Source organism: Myotis daubentonii, chromosome 1 (assembly GCF_963259705.1).
Source record: "Myotis daubentonii chromosome 1, mMyoDau2.1, whole genome shotgun sequence".
NCBI lineage: Eukaryota > Metazoa > Chordata > Mammalia > Chiroptera > Vespertilionidae > Myotis > Myotis daubentonii.
The window spans coordinates 29,772,606-29,794,523 of NC_081840.1; the positions used below are offsets into that span (position 1 = coordinate 29,772,606).

General features: G+C 44.0%; 1 protein-coding gene across 1 annotated transcript in view; it reads left to right on the top strand.

The window, feature by feature from the left end:
- Window positions 1-8,637: 8,637 nt before the first annotated feature.
- The window catches only part of SPTB (spectrin beta, erythrocytic), a 119,523-nt gene continuing 106,242 nt past the window's right edge, over window positions 8,638-21,918 (top strand). Inside the window, exon 1 of the mRNA XM_059693603.1 lies at window positions 8,638-8,891. The gene's annotated coding sequence lies outside the window, so the exon portion shown is untranslated. The remainder of the gene's footprint in view (window positions 8,892-21,918) is intronic.

Consider the following 21,918-nt stretch of genomic DNA (forward strand, 5'->3'; position numbering starts at 1 on the left):
TGCAGTATCTTTCCAAACTTTATTGAAATTTACACAAAGAGCTTGGTTGATATTATTTTTTTTAAAAAATTGTACCCAGCCAGCATGGCTCAGTTGAGCATCGACCTATGAACCAGGAGGTCACAGTTCAATGCCTGATCAGGGTACAAGCCCTGGGTTGCAGGCTCGATCCCCAGTGGGGGCCGTGTAGGAGCTAGCCAATCACATAATTCTCTCTCATCATTGATGTTTCTATCTCTTTCTCTCTCTCCCTTCCTCTCTGAAATCAATAAAGACATATATTTTTTTAAATTTGTGGTCCTAGCTGGTTTGGCTCAGTGGAAAGAGCATCGGCCCACAGATTGAAGGGTTCTGGGTTCAATTCCAGTCAAGGGCACATAACTCAGTTGCAGGCTCAATCCCTGGCCCTGGTTCGGGCATGTGAAGGAGGTAACCAATTGATGTGTCTCTATCACATCACTTTTTCTCTCTCTGTCTCTTCCCCTCCCTTTCCACTCTCTCTAAAAATCAATGGATAAATATCCTTGACAACAACAACAGGACTGACAACAACAACAAAATATTTGTGAATTTGGAAACTGCTTATGAACAAATAAAGGCAACAAGACTATTTATGCTGGCAATAATGATCATTCTAAAAAACAAAATTGTTTAATTGGTTGAATTGTTAGAACTCTAGCTATCATTCCTTATTAAACTTGATTCTGAAACTATATTTTCTCCTCTTAATTTGACTTCCTGGTTTGATAAGTACTCAAAAAGCAAGAGACCAAAGTCTTCAGGTTTAGGTACTCTCGATTATTCACATACAGATTCTCCACTTTGTGGAATACTCAAGACAGAGTGTAATGTCAAACCGCATCAACTTGCTGCTTATAATGCTTTTTTATTCACATTCTATGTTCTTAATCCTGTGTGTCAAGACTTTGGCATTTTGGAGTATGGGGATTGCAGCAGGGTCACTGCCCGAGGACGAGGTCTGAAATGGCACTGAGAGGGTGAAGCAGACAGACAAACGTGCACATAGCTGAGCCATCACTATTATATTTGCTATACCGCATTATAAATGAGACACTGGAAGGCACTAGGCTCCAGCTCCCATAGGTGAACTTGGTGGTAGGTGTGAATATAGAATTTAATTACTCTATTTCTCACCCACAGACAGTAAGTTAGGTATGAATGTGCCATGGTGGCTAAGGAGTTGGTGAAATTCAGGCACAAATATGTCTGAGGGAATGTGAATGTCAATTATGTCTCAGAGAATGTGAATTCATTTAAATAACTTTACTCAAACAAAAATAGGAAAGTGAATTTCATGAAAAAAAAATCACAAATATATATATTTAAGCTAATAGGAATGACTTTGGATTACTTACTTCTTTGTTATTGTTGTTTTAGATATGTTTTTATTGATTTCAGAGAGAGGAAGGGAGAGGCAGAGAGAGATGGAACATTGATGAGAGAGAAACATCCATCAGCTGCCTCCTGCACGCTTCCTATTGGGGACCTAGCCCACAACCCTGGGCATGTTCCCTGACTGGGAATTGAACCGTGACCTCCTTGTTCATGGGATGATACTCAATCAATGGAGCCACATCGGCCGACCTTCTTTGTTGACCTCCAAGATTGCAACCCTCTTTTAGCTTCCATTATTTGTTTGTTCATTAATTCATTTATTCACTCATTCACTTATCAGGCCTTTCTGCCTTTATTAAAGTACATCTTCTGTGTTAGGACTGTGCTAAGTGCTGGGAAACTTAAATCTATAGCATGAAAGCAATGGGAAGCCACTGGCTGACTTAAGACAGAGAGTTCCATGATCAAATTTCCTTTTAATTAACTGTACTTTGGCTACTCTGTGGAAAAGGAATGGAAGGAGAGTGCAACTGGAGGATGGGAGAGCAGTCAGGAGGCTCACAGAAGCAAGGCACGTGAGAAAAGATGAGGGCTAGGTATGGGCTGAATTGTACACCCCCCAAACAAATGCATATGTTGAAATCCTAACCACCCACCCCTACTTCAGAAAGTGACAATGTATAGGGCCTTTATAGAGGTAATTAAAGTAAAATGAGGTCATGTGGATGGGCCTAACCCACTAGGACTGGTGTCTTTACAAGAAGAGAGGAAATTAGGACACAGATACACAGAGGAAAGACACACAGGGAGAAGACAGCCATCTACAAGTCAAGGAGAGAGGCCTCAGAGGCAACAATCCTGCCATTGTTTAAGACACCCAGTCTGTGGTATTTGTCATCATGGCCCTCATGAATTAAAACAGCCTGAACAAGGCAACTGCAGGAGATCAGCACCTTCAGGCACAGCTCATCAGCACACCCACCAGCCTGCTACTACACCTGCACAAGCCCGCATCCCTCAGGTAACAGAAAATCTAGGCCTGCAAAGGGAGGAAGAGCTCAGGAAGAGCTATCTAAGGAAAGATGCTCATCCATTCCAAAACCTGGCCAGTGCTCCCTGGAGTGGTGGATGACAGGTGTACGCCTTGTTCCGCCTCTTTCCATTACTGATGGAGGGAAGTTTGAAATTGGTGTCACCTGCTCCTTCCGAGGGTGTCAGTTTGGTACTTGCACACTTGTGCAGGCTTTCAGTTCATTCCAGTGACCATTCTGTTTGAGGCATCTGAAGGGGAGGTTTGGTCCTTCATCCTCGGCTCCTCTATATTGTAAATGGTGGGCTATTCTGATTGGTGGTGGTTCTTCTTCTCCTTCTCCTGGTCCTTCTACTCCTCTTCTACCTCATCTTCCTCCTTCTCCTTCTCCTCCTTCATTTTTACTGTTGAAAGTATTACTTATGTCCCTCTTTTTCCCCCACTGACCTCTTCTAGCCTGCCCCCTCCCCCCACCCCAGGCCTTCACCACCCTATTGTCTGTGTCCATGGGTTATGCATATATGCGTACAACTTCATTGGTTAATCTCTTCCCACCCACCCACCCTCCCCTGCCTTCCCTCTGAGGTCCCATGCTTCTTTTCTCTGGATCTATTTTTGTTCATCAGTTTATTTTGTTCATTAGGTTCCACATATGAGTGAGATCATGTGATACTTGTCTTTCTCTGACTGGTCCTGCTGCTTCTTTGTCTTCATATGGAGAGTGTGGTTCCTTAAATATTTCCAGAAAGGGAATGGAAATTTCAGCTTAGTTTCATGAAAAGCATCTCTTGATTGAAAGGGTAAAAAGAGGGAACTAATGTGTTTTAAGCTCTAGACCAGGGGTGGGCAACCTTTTTGTGAGTGCGTGCCAAAACCAGCAAAATCTCTGACTCAAAATTCTTCTGCGTGCCAACCCTAATTTTTTGAGAACATGTTACGCCTACTTGATATCTCTTAAAGTGTACGTATGTGAAGAACCTTGAAGAAATAATAAAATTTATTCGAGCAACAAAAACACAGTATATGATGATGAAAAATACATTTATTTTTTAATGTATACATATACACTGATAGTCCGACAGAAAACTTTATGACTCCATTTGATATTATCAGTGGGACTTTTGCTGCTGCATCACTGATGACAGAGATTTTACATCAGGTTTATATTTCGTGACCTTCAGAGATAGGCACGAGCTACTACTTTCATCCGTCGGGCAACTCCTATTATGAGACTTAACAAAAGTCATCACTGAGAACAAAGATTCACAAGAGTAGGTGGATGAAAACATGGAGAGTAATGCTGTTGCAAAGTTTTTTAAACAGAAAAAAATTTCTGGAATGGCATTCTAAGTCCTCAATAGTTAGTTTCGACACTTCTCTCTGGTACTCCTGTCTCTAATCGCTTTTTTTCAATGTTTTCCAAGTCAACTCTAAGGTCAATAAATTTCTGCTTCCAAATTGAGCTACTCTGAAATTCAATCAACTGCATTTCAAAGTCAGCCATGTCTAACCATGAAAACATTTGTAAGTTTAGTTCCTCCAGTTTCATGCTGTCTGGAAACCTCATGAATTGTGCTGTCTCTTCCAGTTCTCTGAATTTCGCAAATCAAGAGAAACATAGAAATTTATTCCCCTTTCGTTAGTACCGGTGGGCAAAGCGAGAGAGAAGGGTTCATTTTTATAGAGTGAAATTTTGAATAAGTAGGTGAGGCGGTTGTCTTGTCAACGAAAACCCGTTGCGTCTGAGGCTGAAACCAAAACACTGGTTGGATCTAGGAAGGCAGGGAGAGTTAAGGCAGAGGCATAGAAATTGCTCTTCCCCTCTCTCATCAATCCATGTCTATGGTCTTTAAGATAACTTATTATGTAAAATTATTTATTTATCTAAGGTGCACCTACACTGAATTTATCTGAAAAATAAAAAAGTCGATATTAAGAAAAAAATTGTAAATGGAAGATTATAAGAGAGGGTTTCGCATGCCAGCAAAAGTTACTGGCATGCCACGTTTGGCACGTGTGCCAGGGGTTGCCCACCCCTGCTTTAGGTACTATTTTTCTGCATATTACCCTAAGTTCTTGATTTCTCCATTGTTGTTAGCAAGGGGTTGAATGGGTCAAAAATCAGGTAAGTTCAGGTTCATTTTGTTTTGCATTTCTCTTTTAAGGAGCTTTCTGATATATATGTTCATTTCTAAAGTGAAAGTTGTTTTTAAATTTATTTCAAACAAATTTGGTTCTGTGATTCAGTAAAAATAACTTTTTAGAATTAATTCAAGTCACAAAAAGTTAATCTAGTTTATTATAGTTTTGGTTCATGATTTAATTTTATTCCAGTCCTTAGATTTTACAAATAAAATAATAAACCTTAAGCTTTATATAAAACTGTCAACTGTATATTAAAATCTTCATCTTGCTCTAAACCCAGGATTTTATAACCTGAAAATTTATATTTTTCTTCAACTCTGAGTAATTTTATTCTAGTTTCTCCTTATTATCCCCTTCTATTCTCCCTCCTTTCCCTTTGTAACTTTTATAAGATAGATATTGGACCTTGCGGATCTTGCCTCCATGGCTTTCAGTCATGAAAAAATTCTCATGAACTGTCCATCTCCTGGTCTTTTGCTCTCTGTTTGGGGAGAATGTCTGCTTCTACTAATCTGCTCTTCAACTTGGTCTGTTCTGCTTATCAGCTAATGAAATTCCAATTTTAGAAAATTGCTTTTTAGTTTCTATGATCTCTCACTGATTATTTGTTGTAGATTGAATATCTTTTCAAGTCTTGCTGAATAACATTTAAATTCATTTTAATTTTATCTTCTGTTTCCTTTATTAACTTAGTTTCCTCTGATATTACTTCTGTTCGTTGAGTTTGGTGTTTCTTTTTCATGGTACTGGTTCCCCTCCCCCCCACAAAATCTTTGCTGATTTTAATTGTTCACTCGTCTCTTATTTGAGAATGCTTTTGCCTGGCTGTTCTGTTTAATTATAGCCTCTCTTCAGGGGCTGTAAAGGAAGGGCACGACATGCTTTGCAGGAAGAGTGAGGGTTCCCTCCCATTTTTAGGGGTTAGGAGACACATGGGCTCTGCCCTTCTGGCCCCAGGATCTCCACTAACTTCTTACTCCCAGAGGCAAAGTTCTGATACTTAATGTCCACAGGGGAGAGGAGGCTTCAGTGAGTCATTCCAGGGCCCTTTTCTCCTCTTGATCATTGGACTCTTTCTTGGAACTTGCCTAAAACTATTCCTTCTGAACCTGCTCTGGTTCCCCTGATTTTGTTTCTCTTTGGATCAGATCCTGCCTCTCCTATTTTTCGGGATTTCCTGAAAATTCTTGGAAAATTGATCACCCTTTTTCTCAATTCTGAGCTTTTTAGAGAGAGAGAAACATAGATGTGAAGGGGGACTATCCATCCATCGGCTGCCTCCTGCACGCCCCCTACTGGGGATCAAACCCCAACCCCAGGCAACAAGCAACAGGCAACCTTTGGGGTGCATGGGATGATGCACAACCAACTGAGAAGAGAAGGTAAAACCATGTGTTCAATCCACCATCTTGATCCAATCTCTACCTATTATTTTCCTTATTATCTCTATGATCAAATAATATAAGCTCAATGTGAAAAATTCCGAGAATATAGAAATAGATAAAAAGTGAATGTTCCTTCTTGTATCAGATTCCTCTAGTGACTTGACTTACATCTTGCTGGCCTCACCTATTGATTTTAGCTGGAGCTGGGTACACTTCCTGGCTGACAGCATCTATTTTCAGAACACGCCTTCCTTCTGGCTCAGAACTCTTCCAAAGCTGCAAATTGCCTGTTAGCAATCTTGGGTGGTGGTCAGAGGAGGCAGCCCTTTGACAATCTCCCACACTCCAGAAGGTATTGTATACTCTTCTCAGGAAGTTTCTGCAGAATCAATCCCTGTTGCCCACAACAATGATCTCAATTATCACCCCTTCTATCAGCTTTTCCTTCCCTTCTACTTGACTCTCCCTCATTTCTAATTCCCACTTCCTGGGATCTAACATCCCCTCTCCCACCCGCATCTGACAATGCCCTTTTCCTCTGTACAGGCACACCTCAGAGATATTGTAGGTTCGGTTCCAGACCACCATAAAAAGCAAGTATCAAAATAAAGAGAGTTGTAATCATTTTGCTGGTGGAGGGTATTGCCTTCAGTTTGTAAAACACACAATATCTGTGAAGCACAATAAGGCAACGCACAATAAAACAGGGTATGCATGGACACCTAAACTCTCTCAGTTCCGATTTATCATTTCACTGTAACTCTATTAGCTGTAAAGCATTTGGGGATGCTGTCAGGGAAACAGGCTCTGTAGTAAATGAGGTTGTATTGAATTATTTAGCTTTTAGCTGAAGTGGAGATAACGAAAGCAGCTGAGCTGGTTTGTAAAATCCTGGAGTAATCTGTCCACTGAATCGTTACTTTTATCATACTATTTTTTTCTCATAGTTAAAAATTATAAATTTTAGGCTATGAAGAAATCTTTTCAGTTCAGTGCCACAAATCTATAGCGAAGGAATGATCTGTTTCATGAGGTATATGATTATGTAGCTGTGGAGTTGCAAACCTAGAGAATCATGAATTTATTTTATGTTATTTCACACCAGGCTTCTAAACACATAAACATCATTTCTCTCCTTTGAAAGAAAAAATTTCAAAAGTAGATCAAGGATTTCTACTTGAGATATACGATCATCTGAGCTTTTGAAGTTGGCTGTTTTTCTTGGTTCTTTGTTTTTTAAATGAAAAAGACCTTTCTGTTTCTAACTCAGTAATAAACAAACGTGTTCTTAAATGTTATCAGAAATGGGGGAATCACTGCTAATCTAATGGATGACCACAAATACTCTTTTATCTTCCCTACATTACTACTGTCTCTTGGGAAATTGAGCTTAATAAAGACCAAGACAACAGGGAGTGCGGTGCAGAGTTCTGTGGCTTTGCAATAACTGTGGAGTTTACTCCACTTAGCACATCTCAGTGTCTAAATGCCCACTCTCAAGAAGTGTGGCTGCAGCCGGAAGTGAAATATCTTTGCTAATGCTCAATATATAATCTAAGCATGCACATCTGGCAATTATACATCCTTTTCCTGGTGAATCCTGGAAAACAGCATAATTATACTCCCAAGCAAACAACTCGGGAGTAAGACTGTTCGGTTGTCAAGAATACCAGGCAGGATCAGTCAAAGTTAAAACTCTTCTCTGCATCTATGCCCTTTAACCTCCACTGCCATCTCCATCATACCTGGGCTGAGGACCCGTGAGGAGCCTCGCAGGGGGTGGAGGAGGAGGACCACCAACCCTTACTGGTCAATGACTTAGTATCGCTAGAAAGTCAGGAAGATGGACTGTCTTACAAGCTGCCCATGTTCTTCCGTGAGTTTCTCCAGAGGTGACTCGGCTGTGCCTTGTCTTTCCTCTGGCACCATTGGTTCTAGTGTTTCCTTGGCCTGCTGCATCCCACACCACCCAGGCGTACAGTGAGGAAGACCTGGAGTCTCGCCTGGAGCCTGGGGGCCGGCCAGGAGGTGCGGGTGGGTCTGTGTGGCAGCTTGCCTGTTGATTCAAGTCCCTGCAATGTACAAGCGCCATGGGACTGCGGGCTGCGCCCCGCCAGCTTTGCCGGGTCCGCCCCGACCTCACCAGGTTGGCAGACAGGGACAGGCTGGGAGTGGGGGCCTCTGGCCCAGCGCCCACCCCTGTCCTCCCAGCGCCTGCTCCGGACCACCGGGGAAGAAGCCCGCGGCGTAGCGAGCAAACAGGCCAGCCCCCAGAACGACCTGTTCCTCCCAAACCCGCCGCAACGGGGGCGCACTGCCCCGGCGCCCGCCTCGCCCACCTCGCCCACCCTACGGCTTAAGCGTGTCTTTTGGCAAATAACACCTGACTGTATACCGTGGGGACGCAGGGCGGGAAAGGCTGGAGAGCTCATCTTCGGGGCCCGGCTAGCCACTCAGGGCTCCCGGCGCACGAATTAGGCCGGAGCTGCAGAGTCAAACCCTTTTCCCCGCCGCCGGGGGCTCGGGTAGCGCGCGGTTTGGGGAGGTGAGCGACTAAGGGGCGCTGCGGCGGCTCGGACGACTGGCGTCTTGGGCCCGGGCTACCCGCCGGGAGGCAGAGGCCCGCCCCGGGAGCCGGGCGGAGGCAGGGCAGGTGCCCCGGGCGCGGCGGCTGATTGGCAGGTGCGGGAGTGGGTGGGGAACTGGGGGCTGGGCCTGGCGCTGAGGGAGGCTGCGGCCCCGCCTCGCCGCCCCCGCCGCGGGACTATCTGGTCCCGGCAGCAGCGATGTCCCCCGGCAGGAATGTCCCTCCTCAGATAATGTTATTTATATCTCTGGGCGGGTCCACGGCTCGGCAGCACCAGGCGCCCGGCGGCCGCTGTGCCAGGAGCCCCGCGCTGCCCTCCTCCCCCTGCGCCGCCGCCGCCGCTGTCGCCCCCGGGCTCGGTCTGGCCGCAGCTACAGCCCCGACGCAGGTGAGTCCCGGGAGGGCCCGGCAGTTCGAGGGGGTTGGGTGCGGGTGCGGGTGCGGGTGCGGGTGCGGATGCGGATGCGCGAGGCTGGGGCGCGCGGCGCGAGCGCTGGGGAGGCGCTGGGCCCAGGGGGCGCTTGACGCGCGGGGCTCTGGAGACCGGGCGGGGGCCCAGCCTGGGTGCCGGGCTTGGGGGCGGCACGGGGCCCGAGAGGCCCTGACGGCTGCGGCAACGAACTCCCCGGGGCGCGGGAATCCGCGTGGGCTTCGGGAGGCGCTTGGCGAGCTGGGCGCTTGCTTTGGAGAAGCAGATCCTGGAGCGTCGCCCGGGGGCACTGGGAGGGCGGTGAGGGGGGTGCACGTTCTGGTCCCTGGCTGCCTCCCCCAGGACTCCGGCTTGGGGGCAAAGAGAGTTCTGTCCCTAGCCTGTCCGACCTTCCCGCTGCCCTCTCTGCCTCCGCAGCCGGATTTCTCAGCCCTGGGGCTGCTCGGATTCTCTTCTGGGGAACTTGGCTTTGCGCTCCTGGGGCAGCCCCAGCGCCCAGGCAGGGAGGACAGGGCTGGGCGGCGGAGGGGGGCGGCTCCCTGGCGCGGGGAACGGCGCGGAGAGAGTGGCCAGGTTACCCTTCCTCCCACAAAGAGTTTGGCTCCTGCAAGCTGCTATGGTCCAGTCTACTCTCGCCGCCTCCCCAGACCCTCTTTCTCCAACAACTTGGCCCTGAGAAATAGCAGAAAGTGGGGGAAATAACAGGAGTTTTAAAAAACTCCCGACTCCCACCAACTCGCCCAGACTTCCAAGGGTAGGGAAGTAGCCGTGGGCTTGGGTACCGTTTCCGTGACAACAAGCGCCAGGCAGGGCCTTGATTTACAGCCTATTAATATCCAAACCACTGTTTTCAGTGAGCAGTTATCGGCGCCAGGAGTTAATAAGAAGCTTAACTCGCTGAAGGAAAATGAAAGAGAAGCCACTGTTTTGTTGTTGTTTATGCGAGATGCATCAGATGTGTGTGTGTGTGTGTGTGTGTGTGTGAGTGTGTGTGTGTGTGTGTGTGTAATCTAGTGACAGTATTTTGTACCGAGAACTCCCGTGACAGGAGGCTAGGGTGTCATCTCCCGGTAAGAGGCAGCCATGCAAAATCCACAGCCTTGAGATAGGCATGATCTATACTTAAGTTTCTGAGGAAAGTGATTCCGGTGGCTCCTGAATGAATGGCGTCTGCAAATCAAAATTGTAGGCACCTCTAAATTATCCCCTCACCCACCCTTAGCTTCACAGATGGCTCTGAATTTTACTCAAGAATTCCCTCTTTGACCACCTCCCACCCCCATGCCCTGGGGCAGGTCATTTCCTATTCCAGGTCGAGACTTTACTCTTTTGCTAGGATCCCTGAGTTCCAGAATATCTTAAACTCTTTTTCTGTACGTGCAAAAAATTAAGCGTACTGAACACCCAGCATGCAACATGGCTAGGGTGGTCCTTGCCCGGAGGCTGTGGGCCCGTTAGGGAAAGGAATAGCAGGCTCACATGGAAGAAGAGCCCACCAGCCCTGAAGCCAGGTGACTCCTCAGAGGTGGGTGGTGTACACAGAACTTGATCAAACGCAGTAAAGCACAGCTGAAAGCCGTAAACCCTACATCAGGAAAAGGTAGCCTTTAGACCCCTTAGCTGTTGCTCTTAGCTTTATCAGGGGCTCAGACACAATGATTGGGGAGGAGCCAGTTCTCTTAATCCCCAGTTCTCGGAGGACTTGGGAGTCTGCTAGTGGAACTGAAAGCACCTGAGAACTCCCAGGCATCCAGGGCGGGCTTTGTGGCACAGGCATATCAGGTTTTCCTGAGTGGCTTGCCCAGCCGAGAGCTGAGATACCGCCTTTTGCTCTGGTTGTTGCTTCTTCCAAGTGTTCTGATGGTGTCCTCCAGCACAACACCTGCTAGAAGATTGGCCTTGGGGTAAAGATATGGCAGGAGGCAGACTCCCACCTGGGATCATATCTGACAAACTAAAAAAGGACTATTTTAGGCAAACCAGGTGTGGATGAAAGTTTTGAATTAAAGTCAACATCTGACAGTTCTGCCACAGTTATGGAAGCAAACTGTTTTTGGTCAATAAAAAGAATAACAGCTCCCCCCGCCCCATCTTTTATGTACCAGTGCTTAGCCTGGTTCCTGGACACTGGGTTAGCTTTGTTGAGTGAGTGAGAGAATGAGTAAATGATAAATGAATGCTCAGAGTCTTCTTTCTATTATCCCATTCATTGTCACAGTAACTCTGCAAGGTAGTTCATAGTACAGTATCAGCATTTTACAAGCGAGGAAACAGGTTGAAGGAGATTAAATAATTTGCTTCACATCACACAGCTGAGGAGAGGTGGGGCCAGGATTCAAACTCAGCTGTTTGGTTCCACCCTCTTTTTAAAGTTAGACATTCGGTAGAGGATACAGAAGTACAAGTTGGAGAGATTTGGTGGTAGGATTGGTTGTTAGCTTCACAAGCATTCACTCTCAAGACCTCGGCTAATCATTCCGCTGATATCAGAAGCTTTTTTAGAATATTACCTGAAGATGGTATTGGACACTTATTTGCTCAGAGGTGTTTCACCTTGCCCGTTACATTCAGGTCATTGTTTCAAGGACAGAACTGTAATTTTGGCAGTAGTCAAAGCATGGATTTTTTTTGAAAACAGATTTTCCTTTCAGCCCTGGAAGTGGCCAGGAGGGCTTGATGATGTATGAGGACAGTGTGATAGGACAGAGGGTGACTATAAAAAATTCATGAGACAAACGCTATTGGAGTGGGAAGGGACTTGGAGGTCACTGAGTCCCGTCTTCTACTCGTGTAGTCACTTGCTTAAAGGCGAGAGGTTTACCTGGTTATTTATGTGCAGTTATGGTACATGCCTTCTATACTTTCCATTCTTCCCATTTCTTCTCTGTCTCTCTCTCTCTCTCAAGGCCAAAATTGAGTTGATTTCCTGAAGTTCTTCCTTATCAACCCACTGGAAGTGTTGTTGTTTTTCCTTTGGGGGAGATTGTGAGAGAATACGTTGTAAAATTCAGTGCTTTCATCTTAGTGAAATCTTTAAAAACTGTGTTGGAGCCTTAGCTGGTTTGGCTCAGTGGATGGAGGTCTGTGGACTGAAGGGTCCCAGGTTCCATTCTGGTGAAGGGCACATGCCTGGATTGTGGGTTCAATCCCCAGTAGGGGGCATGCATGAGGCAGCAGATTAATGATTCTCTCTCATCATTGATGTTTCTATCTCTCTCTCCCTCTCCTTTCCTCTCTGAAATCAATAAAAATATTTTTTTAAAAAATAATAAAAATAAGAACCGTGTTGGAGATAGGTGGGCATTAAATTCTAAACTGTCCCACAATCTCCCCATTGCCTGTTAGGTTCACAGAGGTCTGTATCTTTACACAATACGTATGCACATTACTATCTTGAGATGGTACAAATCTCAAGACCAATAATTATGTAGCATTTCTGGGGCTGTGGGGGAAAGAAAGGACTTTTGGGAATTATTGGGACTATCAAATACCTGTTTAATCTAAACTCAGTCAATTAAATCAAAATCAAACACAAAATTTTACCCTCTATCCAATATCCGAGAAGGTAGGAAATATGAGCAGTGGGAGGTTTAAAGTGATAAAAAGTATATCTCTTCATTATCCATAATCTTTTTTATCATCTCAGACCTGCAGATGTTAATATTTATACATTGACTTGCGAAGATCAAGAGTGAAAAAGACTGTGCTGTGTGGGTTGATGGGAAATTTGATTTTATAATGAGGACTGGCAGGGAAGTTCATGGATGTGGCTTTCGAAACCATATGGATATTACTAGCTACGTATTGCTGTAAAAAAGAAGTAGTTTGTCTTAAAAATAGATTGCACTGACTCAGTTTTTTACGGACAGCTCTCTGGTTACTCCTAGATCAGAAATCTGGGGAAGAAGAGTAAAGGCAGTGGTCTGTGTGCCAGAAGTCACTGGGTAACATTGGCTGGGTTTATCAAATGAAAAGAAGAAAGGAAGCCCTGCAAAAGTGGGCTCTAAATGTAGCAAATGCTTTGCTCTGACAACCCCAAAAGGCAACGGTCACATGGTTTTGGAGATAGAAATGGTGATGGAGGGAAGGTTGTAGGAGGCAGTCAGGAGAATTCACTGTCAGATCTGGCTCCACTCATTGAATTGTCAACTCCCCTTGGTAAATATTTAGAAAATGTCATAGCATGTTTCCTTTTGTAGCTGTGCTTATTTCTTAATTCACATCCAAAAGAGCCAATTCTTCCATTTCCAGCCAGCCTTAGCTGAATATCAAACCTCCAGGGGATCCCAGCCTTACAGCTCACAGTGTTAGAGGCAGTCATAGACAGAAAATGCTTCTTCAGTGGATTGTCTGGCTAGCTTATGACATTTTCAGACCACCTTTGCCTTTTCTCTTCTTCCGGTGGCTGGAAATCTTATGAAGCTGTCTTTTTCCTACCTCATGAGGCCTTTTCAGGCTTTGCCATAATGTTTAATTTCCATACCATACCTGTGCAGACCTGGCCAGGGGTATAATTACAAGGGCAATTAGAACCCAGACAGATATCGTGTTAGCAGTGGGGGCAAAAGTGGGCCTTCCTTTCTTCTTTTCATTTGAATGCTATAAATTTAGCCAGTGAAAAGGTACAGGGCTAGAAAAAGTAGACTTTCCATTGAACTTGGCTCAGATCATCCAGGATATTTATGAAGAGAATCACAGGGCGCCTTGACAGCTAAGGAACAATAATTGCTTTGAATTATAGTCAGTTTAGAAGTTTCCACCATCATAAAAAGGAGCAGAAACTTGGATAACCCTGAAAGGAAATATGTTGAAAATAATTTCCATTTGTACCAGACTTAAATATGGGTGTGTCTCGTTTGAGAATTCATAATACTTCAAATAAAACAAAGGATATTTGAAAGACATAACTTATGAGGACTGGAAAGCCGTCCCTAGCTTCATTCTGTCCTTCTGCTCAGTTCCTACCTGTGTCCAGAAGCCCCCTAGGAGTGGTCAGTTAATTTTGCCTTCCATCATATTTTCTCAGGGTGAAAGAGTAAGAAGAGGCCTTTTATAATGCTGACTCTGAGTTATAAGTCACCAGACCAGCAGGTCTCTATCTGATTCCTTTCTGTGTCCTCAGCACAGAACAGCGTACTATACACAGTAGGTGCCCAATGTTTGCTCTTTTTGAATGTTTTTCAAAAGACTCTCTCAGGCCTTTCCAGTTCTAGGGTTTTCTAATGGAAGAAGGGAGGGTGGGCGGGGGTGAGGTCTGAGGCATTTAGCCCTGAACAGACATGCACTAGACTAGAGCATGATTAGATTAGGGAGTGAGGGGTAGGCCCCATGTGTCTATGAAGGGTTTAGCCTAGGAAGGGGCTGGAGATGTGACTGGAAAGATCATCTGGTTCAGTCTGTGAAGAACATTGAAAGCTCAAGTTTAAATCAATGAAGGCTGAGCAGAGGCAAGACCTTGTCAGACCCTTGTTTAAACAAACTTCACCAGTGGCAGTGAAGGACATGAGAACTAGAAATTGGCTAGCACAAGGTGATGTATAGTCCACTCCGTTTTCAGGATGCCTTTGTATATGCATATCTTATTTTACTTTATAATGCCCACATGAAAAAAGCAAGAAAAATCTCATCATCCCTACTTTATAGTCTAGGAAACAGGATTGGAAATGTATAATGATTATCCCAAGGTCCCTCTGGTAGATGACGGCAGAACCTGACTTTGACCCAGTTTCCTAATTCCAAGGCTGGGGCTTTGTCCAGATCTCCTCAATAGAGTAACTGAATATTCTAGGCTTTCTGGTTGGGACAGTGCTTGCTTGCTTCAGCAGAACTTTCAGTCTGAGTTCATTGGTTCTGGAAAGAGGGAGGAGAAACGTGTTACAGTATTTACTCTTTAGCCTCAAAACTTCAAGAATGGCCCTCCAGAATGTACACAGATGATGTCTCAAAGCAGTGAATTAATGGCAAGCATGCACATGGATTCCCAGAGTGCCACAGATAAATGATGGGTGTATACCTGCCAATGATGTTTCAGCTTTTCATGACCTTATCCCAAATTTACTGGGCATTGTTATGCTCATGTCTCATTATGGGCTTTAAAAATCTCTTTTTGTCTCATGATCTTGATTACCTTGATTTGTACTTACTTTAGTCTTCAACAACTATTTATTAAACTCTCATTTATTTGCCAGACATAGCCTGGGCCCAGTGTACATGACAAAAAAGCAAGTCTGACATCATGGAGCTCATGTTCTAGTTGGGGAGACAGGTACTAAACAACAATAAACACGTGCCTGTGTAACATAATTTCAGGTGATATAAAGAAAAATAAAGCAGTATGAAGTGAAGGAGAGGTAGTTCTACTATTTGAGGTAGTAGGATTGATGGGAAGAGCCTCTCTGATTAGTTTTCACACAAGCAGAGACCCACATGAAGCAAGGGGCGTGGGAGAGAGGGATGTTTGGAGAAGAGATTCAGGTTGAGTTCCTAGACCCTGAGGCTGGGCCACTGCTCTGTCCCAGGAGTGGTCAGGAAGCCAGTGTGACTCAAGTGAGGGGAGAAGTGGGGAGTGCAGGAGTTGATGTTGGAGAGGAAATGGGGTCTGGATCATGCAGCTTTGCAGCCTTGCAAGGACTTTGGGTTTTAGCCATGCACTAGGAAGCCACTGGAAGTTGTGGGCAGGGGAGGGACTTGTTCAGATTTGTATTTTATGAGGATCTTTCTGACTGTCCTGTGGAAGATTGACCGGAGGGGACAAGGGTGGAAGCAGGGAGTGGAATGAAAGCTACTTTAGTGGTCCAGGTTAGAGACGATGGACCAGGCTGCTGGTGGTGGGGTGGTGAGATGCAGCTGGTTTCTGGTTAGATTTTTTAAGGTAGAGTTGATGGGATAAGGATATAGAGCAGGGATCCTCAAACTATGGCCCACGGGCCACATGCAAATACAAATACTGTATTTGTTCCCGTTTTGTTTTTTTACTTCAAAATAAGATATGTGCAGTGTGCATAGGAATTTGTTCATAGTTTTTTTTTTAAACTATAGTCCGGCCCTCCAACGGTCTGAGGGACAGTGAACTGGCCCCCTGTTTAAAAAGTTCGAGGACCCCTGATATAGAGCATGAGAGAAAAAGGATAAGTCAAAGATGACCCAATTGGTTTTGGTCTGAGCAACTAAAAGAATGAAAAAGCCATTTAACTGAGCCAGGAATATGTCTTGTGAAAGGTACTATGGGATATTATTTCTGATTTTTTTTTTTCATTGTGGGGTTGATTTGAAATAGACTCAGGCAGATTTTTCATTTAAATACACCCAAAAGGAGGCATTTTATTGTGGGTGACTCAGAACATGTTTATTTTGAAGTAAAGTCTTAGATGTGCAGTTAGTTCTATGTGCTCTGTACTGTTACTTTTAGGTCATTCTCACAACATCTCACTACGTGACAGAGATTAAGATATATTACAAATAAGGTTGAACTGTATTTCACTTATAATTAGAAATGTTTTGAATTTGCTGGTTAGAGCCCAAACACTATTTAACACTTTCAGTTCTCATATTTTTAAAAACTTCTTAAATTATAAAATGAATTCTTGCACATGATTAAGTGTATCCATGTACAAGGATATAAAATGAAAAGTAAGTCTTCCTTCCCCCACCTCCACCCGACTCCTAAGAAGTTACCAATGTCCACAGTTTCCTGCATGTCCTTCAAGAAAAATTCAGCGCAGATGTCAGCATATGGCCTGACACATTTCAAAGTCATAGTTTTAACCTCGCCAAAGCACATGTTTGTTTTCATTTTTGAGACTTAGTAGCCCTCAGCTATAAACTTAGGTGGCCTTTTTGTCCATGAAGGGTTTTCTTCTCCAAAGCCATCCTGTACTGGAACACTGTGTATATCATATAACATCCCTTCTCAACCTCTGTTGGTTTCCCTCCGGGTAGAGATGGAAATCCAAAGTCATAAAGTTGACTTTTAAGAGCCATCATAATCTGGCTCCTATCTCTTTTTCTACCCTGTCTCTTCCTCCTTTCCATCATAAACCCTCTACTTGAACCAGGTTTGTCTGCTTCCACTTACTGAGTCCTGAACATTTCTTTCAGAGTTGGAGTGGTTTCTATCAGTCTTCCTGGAACACTCCAGCCCCAGTAATCTCTCCCTTCTCCAAATGTGTTAAAGGGCTATACATGTTCTACTTAACTGAACATTATCATAGACTTCTTTTCTGATTATTATTTAACTTTTCTTGTATTCATCTATTATTTGCTCAACCAGATGGCTCTCAAAGGCACAAACTGATTTATGAATATTAGTTGTGAGCCTTACATAAAGCTCTGCCTAATGCTTTTACAAATAGAAGTTCAATTAGTAATTTTTGGAACGTGTACTTTGGCAGTCATCCCCTAATAGGGTGGTGCTGGTACGTGGGGATTATCTTCATTAAAAATTGTCAGATGACGGTTGCCAACAAAGCCACCTTCTTAGTGGGTTTTGTAGGTGTCCATTTCCAGAGAATGGTACCTGGACGCTGCTCTTTTGGATTAAGAACTTTCTAATGGGTCTGGTCTCATGCTCACATCCACTCTTCATATGGCATTGCATTTAATGTCAGAAACAAGGTATTTTCATTTGCCCCTAAATGACCAAGAACAGTTATTTAATGGGCATGGCAACCATGAAGTTTAAAAATTTTTATTGTTTTAAGTTATGATAAATATATAACAAAAATTTGCCATATTCATTATTTTTAAGTGTTCAGTGGCATAAATTCATGCACGTTGTTGTATAGCCATCATCATCATCCATCTCTGGAACCTCTTCCAAAACTCAAATTCTGTACCCATTAGACCAGGGGTCCTCAAACTTTTTAAACAGGGGGCCAGTTCACTGTCCTTCAGACCATTGGAGGGCCGGACTATAGTTTTAAAAAAAACTAGTCGGCTGCTAAGCAACAGGCAGCGGCGGCAAAAACACCCGGTGGGCCGGATAAATGTTTTCGGCGGGCCGCATGTGGCCCGCGGGCCATAGTTTGAGGACCCCTGCATTAGACACTAACTCTCCCCACCCCCCAGCACCTGGCAATCACCACTTTACTTTTTGTCTCTATGAATTTGATTACTGGTTGTCATATAAATGGAATCAGCGTCTTTTGTCACTGGCTTATTTCACTTAGCGTAATATTCTCAAGGTTCATTCATGTTGTAGCATTTCCTTCCTTTTTAAGTCTGAATAATATTCCATTTTATGTATTTTTTACATGTTGTTTATCCATTCATCCATTGGCAGACACACTGTGGCCATTATGAGTAATGCTGCTATAAAGATGGGTGTACCAATATCTCTTTAATACCCTGCTTTCACTTCTTTGGGGTATATACTCCAGTATATTGCTGGATCATATGGTAATTCTATTTTTAATTTTTTGAGAACCCAATCCATGCAGTTTTAATATTCCTCCCTGGTGTTTGACATCTCCGAAAAGAAGGACAAAATCCATTAACATCCTCACCTTGGGGACCAAACTGAACTTCAGAATTGTTGAGAACACTGCCATCTGGGGATAGTTTGTCATCAAAGTTCTTATGTTAGCCTGCCTATTTTGAAGTTTTAGACTTTTAGAGGACAGGCAGGAGATGTTTATTTTGCTTTGTAGAGCATGTAGCCCACACTCAGGTGGGGAAAGGTGTAAATATTATGTGATGATATATTTCAGCCAAACTATCTCCTTGAGCTGAATGACAAGAGCCTGGGTTGCTTCCAGCTTCTTTTTTCTTGCTGTTTGCCCTTGGGCAAAGAATTTCCTCCTTCTCTGACACTTTTTCAGAGGGTGTGTGTGTGTGTGTGTGTGTGTGTGTGTGTGTGAGTGTGATGGTACGGTACCTTAATGTAAGTGTTGCCTCATGTTTGTAGCCTTGCCTGACAGCCCGTCTCCCTCACCAGGACTGAGGGAGCTCTGAATGCTTCCTCCTATGTATGTTTGCAGCACCTTTCTCATTTTTTTTTAAAGGGAAGTTTTTGGTTTTTTTAAATTCTTGCCCAAGGATATGCTTTTATTGATTTTAGAGAGGAAGGCGGAGAGAGAAAAACATCTATTGGTTGACTGCCTCCTGTACATGCCCCAACTGGGAATCAAACCCTCAACTTAGATCTACATGCCCTGACCGGGAATCAAACCTGCAACCTTCTGGTGTATGGGACGATGCTCTAATAAACTGAGCCACCCAGGTAGGGTACCCATCTCAATACTTTGTTCAGCATAGATCCTATTGTTTTCTAATTGTCAACTTGCCTTCTACAGCGTTAGACCATGCTTCTTGTGATAGGGACTGGGTCTCTCTCTCTCTCTCTCTGTCTCTGTTTCTCTCTCTCTCATGCCCAGCATCTAGAGCCATGTTTGGTTCATAGAAGGGAGTGGCTCAAAAGTAGTTATTGACTAAAAAAATAAATAGATTATATGTAATTTAGTTTATATATCTTGGAAATGAAGCATTATAATAAGTTGTTACTATAATAAGTCAACATTTATTGTGGGCTAGGCACTGTGTTGAGAGCTTTAATATGTCTTTGTTATTTCTATTATTATGCTAATTTGACAGATAAAAAAGCAGGGATTAGAGAAGTTTATGTACTCAAGATTACACAGCTAGAAGATCAAAGCTGGACTTGAACCCTGGTGTATTTATTCTAGAGTGCTTGCTTAGAATCACCGCACCCACCATATTTGGGTGGAGGTCAACAATTATGCCTCTTAATTCTAAGAGATTTTTTTCCCTTTGATCTTGCATCTTTAATGATCTGAAATTATAAGGGCAATTAGTTGTGTACTTGTTTATGTTGTTTTTTCTTTGCAATGATTTAACCTAATAGACTCGAATCCCCTCATTAGTTGTTAATAAATAATTAATGTCCTGAACTTGACTTCCGACATCGTTCTTTGACATCTGAGGATGAAGGTGCTAATTAGCACTGCACAGTGTACTCCCTGTCCTAAGGCAGCTCTCCGTGCTGCTGTACATGCTGCTTCAGAAAGGGCTGGTATGGCCAAATGCGATGGCCGCCCTCCAGACCCAACTCCTACCTTCTCGGAAATATTTGACTTCGTTAACCGTTCCCTTACTTTGAAACTATGCCCTCCCTTGGCTTCTCGGACCTGCGCTCTCCTTTTTCTCTCCTAGTTTTCTTACCATTGCTTCTTTTTTGTGTGTTTCTTTTTTGTTAATCCTCACTGGAGGATATTTTTTCTATTGATTTATTGAGAGAGTGGAAGGGAGCAGGAGAGACAGAAAGAGAGAAACATCAGTGTGAGAGAGACATTATCGATTGGTTACCTCCTGCACACGGATGGATGCTCTATTCACTGAGCCACCCTGGCTAGGACACCATTGCTCCCTTTCGTTTTTTTTTTTTTCTTCATTTGTTGGGGTTGCCAATGCATCTAAATTCTTATGTTCAGCTCCAATCTCCCCCTCAGTTCCAGGTCTGCTTTATAGCGGTCTGTCAGCTGCCTTCATTTGGTTGTAGCAAGAGGTCTCAAACTCACCATGTAGCAACAGTGAGGACCTCCTGGCTCCCTCCTTTACCCCTAACCCTGCTCCTCTGCCTGTTTTCAAGCTTGGTTCATCTTGTCCCCATCCTCCCAAGTAAGAACCTCAGCAACCTTTTTGGTTTTCCTTCTTTTCACACTTCCACACCCAGTTGGCTGCCAACTCCTGTTCATTTTTTTCTCTAAACTTTTCAAATTAGTTCCTTCCTTTCAATGTCCACTTTTCCTCTTCTTATGTTTGAATAATTGGCCTCCAGTCTCTACCTTCCTAACCTATCACACACCCTGACCTCAGAAGTATTTTTGGAAACATGAGCCTGACTGAGTCATTCAACTGCTTTAAAACCCTTCATGGTTCCCCATTTCCCCAAAATAAAGTTTAAACAGGCAGACAGTGACCTTCACAGTTGGTTTCAACCTCCCTCCCCAGTTTCATCCCCTCTCCACCTGCCCTGTGACTATTGGAGGCTTGTTTGGGGTACATTTCCATGCGTGCATGACGTTGCCTGTACTCTTTTCTAGGCCTGGAATATCTTGCTTCCTTTCCTCGGCCATGAACTCTTATACGTGTATCCCAAAGGCCCTGCTCAAACAGAACCCCTCGTGCTTTCCCTCTTCTCTGTCCCAGGGAGGTGCCCACTCTCTCCTCTGAGTTCTTAAGCTGTCACTTGCACCTTGTCCCCTTGTTGGTCGTGTTCAGGTCTGACTCGAGCAGTGATGGCGAACCTTTTGAGCTCGGCGTGTCAGCATTTTGAAAAAACCTAACTTAACTCTGGTGCTGTGTCACATATAGAAATTTTTTGATATTTGCAACCATAGCAAAACAAAGATTTATATTTTTGATATTTATTTTATATATTTAAATGCCATTTAACAAAGAAAAATCAACCCAAAAAATGAGTTTGCGTGTCACCTCTGACACGCGTGTCATAGGTTCGCCATCACTGCTCTAGAGTATGAGTTCCTTGAAGAAAGGACATTGGTGTCTAAATCAGTGTTTGGCTAATGTGCGGTGCTCAGGAAATGCCAGTTGAATTGGGCGACAGGGGAAGTTTCCAGCATATTCAGCGCTGAAAACAATCCCCCCAGTTTTGACGATAGGAGATTATGAAGAAGGGTTGAGGAAGGCTCTCACTGCTGACGGGGCGTGGACAGGCGTGAAGAGGAATGCTTCCCACCTGAGTGGAGGTTATCTCCTCATCTCGATATTCCCCAATTGCTTTCCATTTATCGAAGGGAAAAGTAACAGCTGATTTTAACTACTTCATCAGAGTATGCCTGTTGCTGGAAACATTCGGTTATTCATGCAGAATACAGTCCCTCCCACCTCATTTTTCAGTGACTGTCTGAGGCTGACCCTCAGAATGCAGCTGTGAAAGGCTCTTTGAGTGGGTGTTTCAGACCATAGATCTGTTTTATAATGGTAAAGAATTAAGAAGGGACACCAA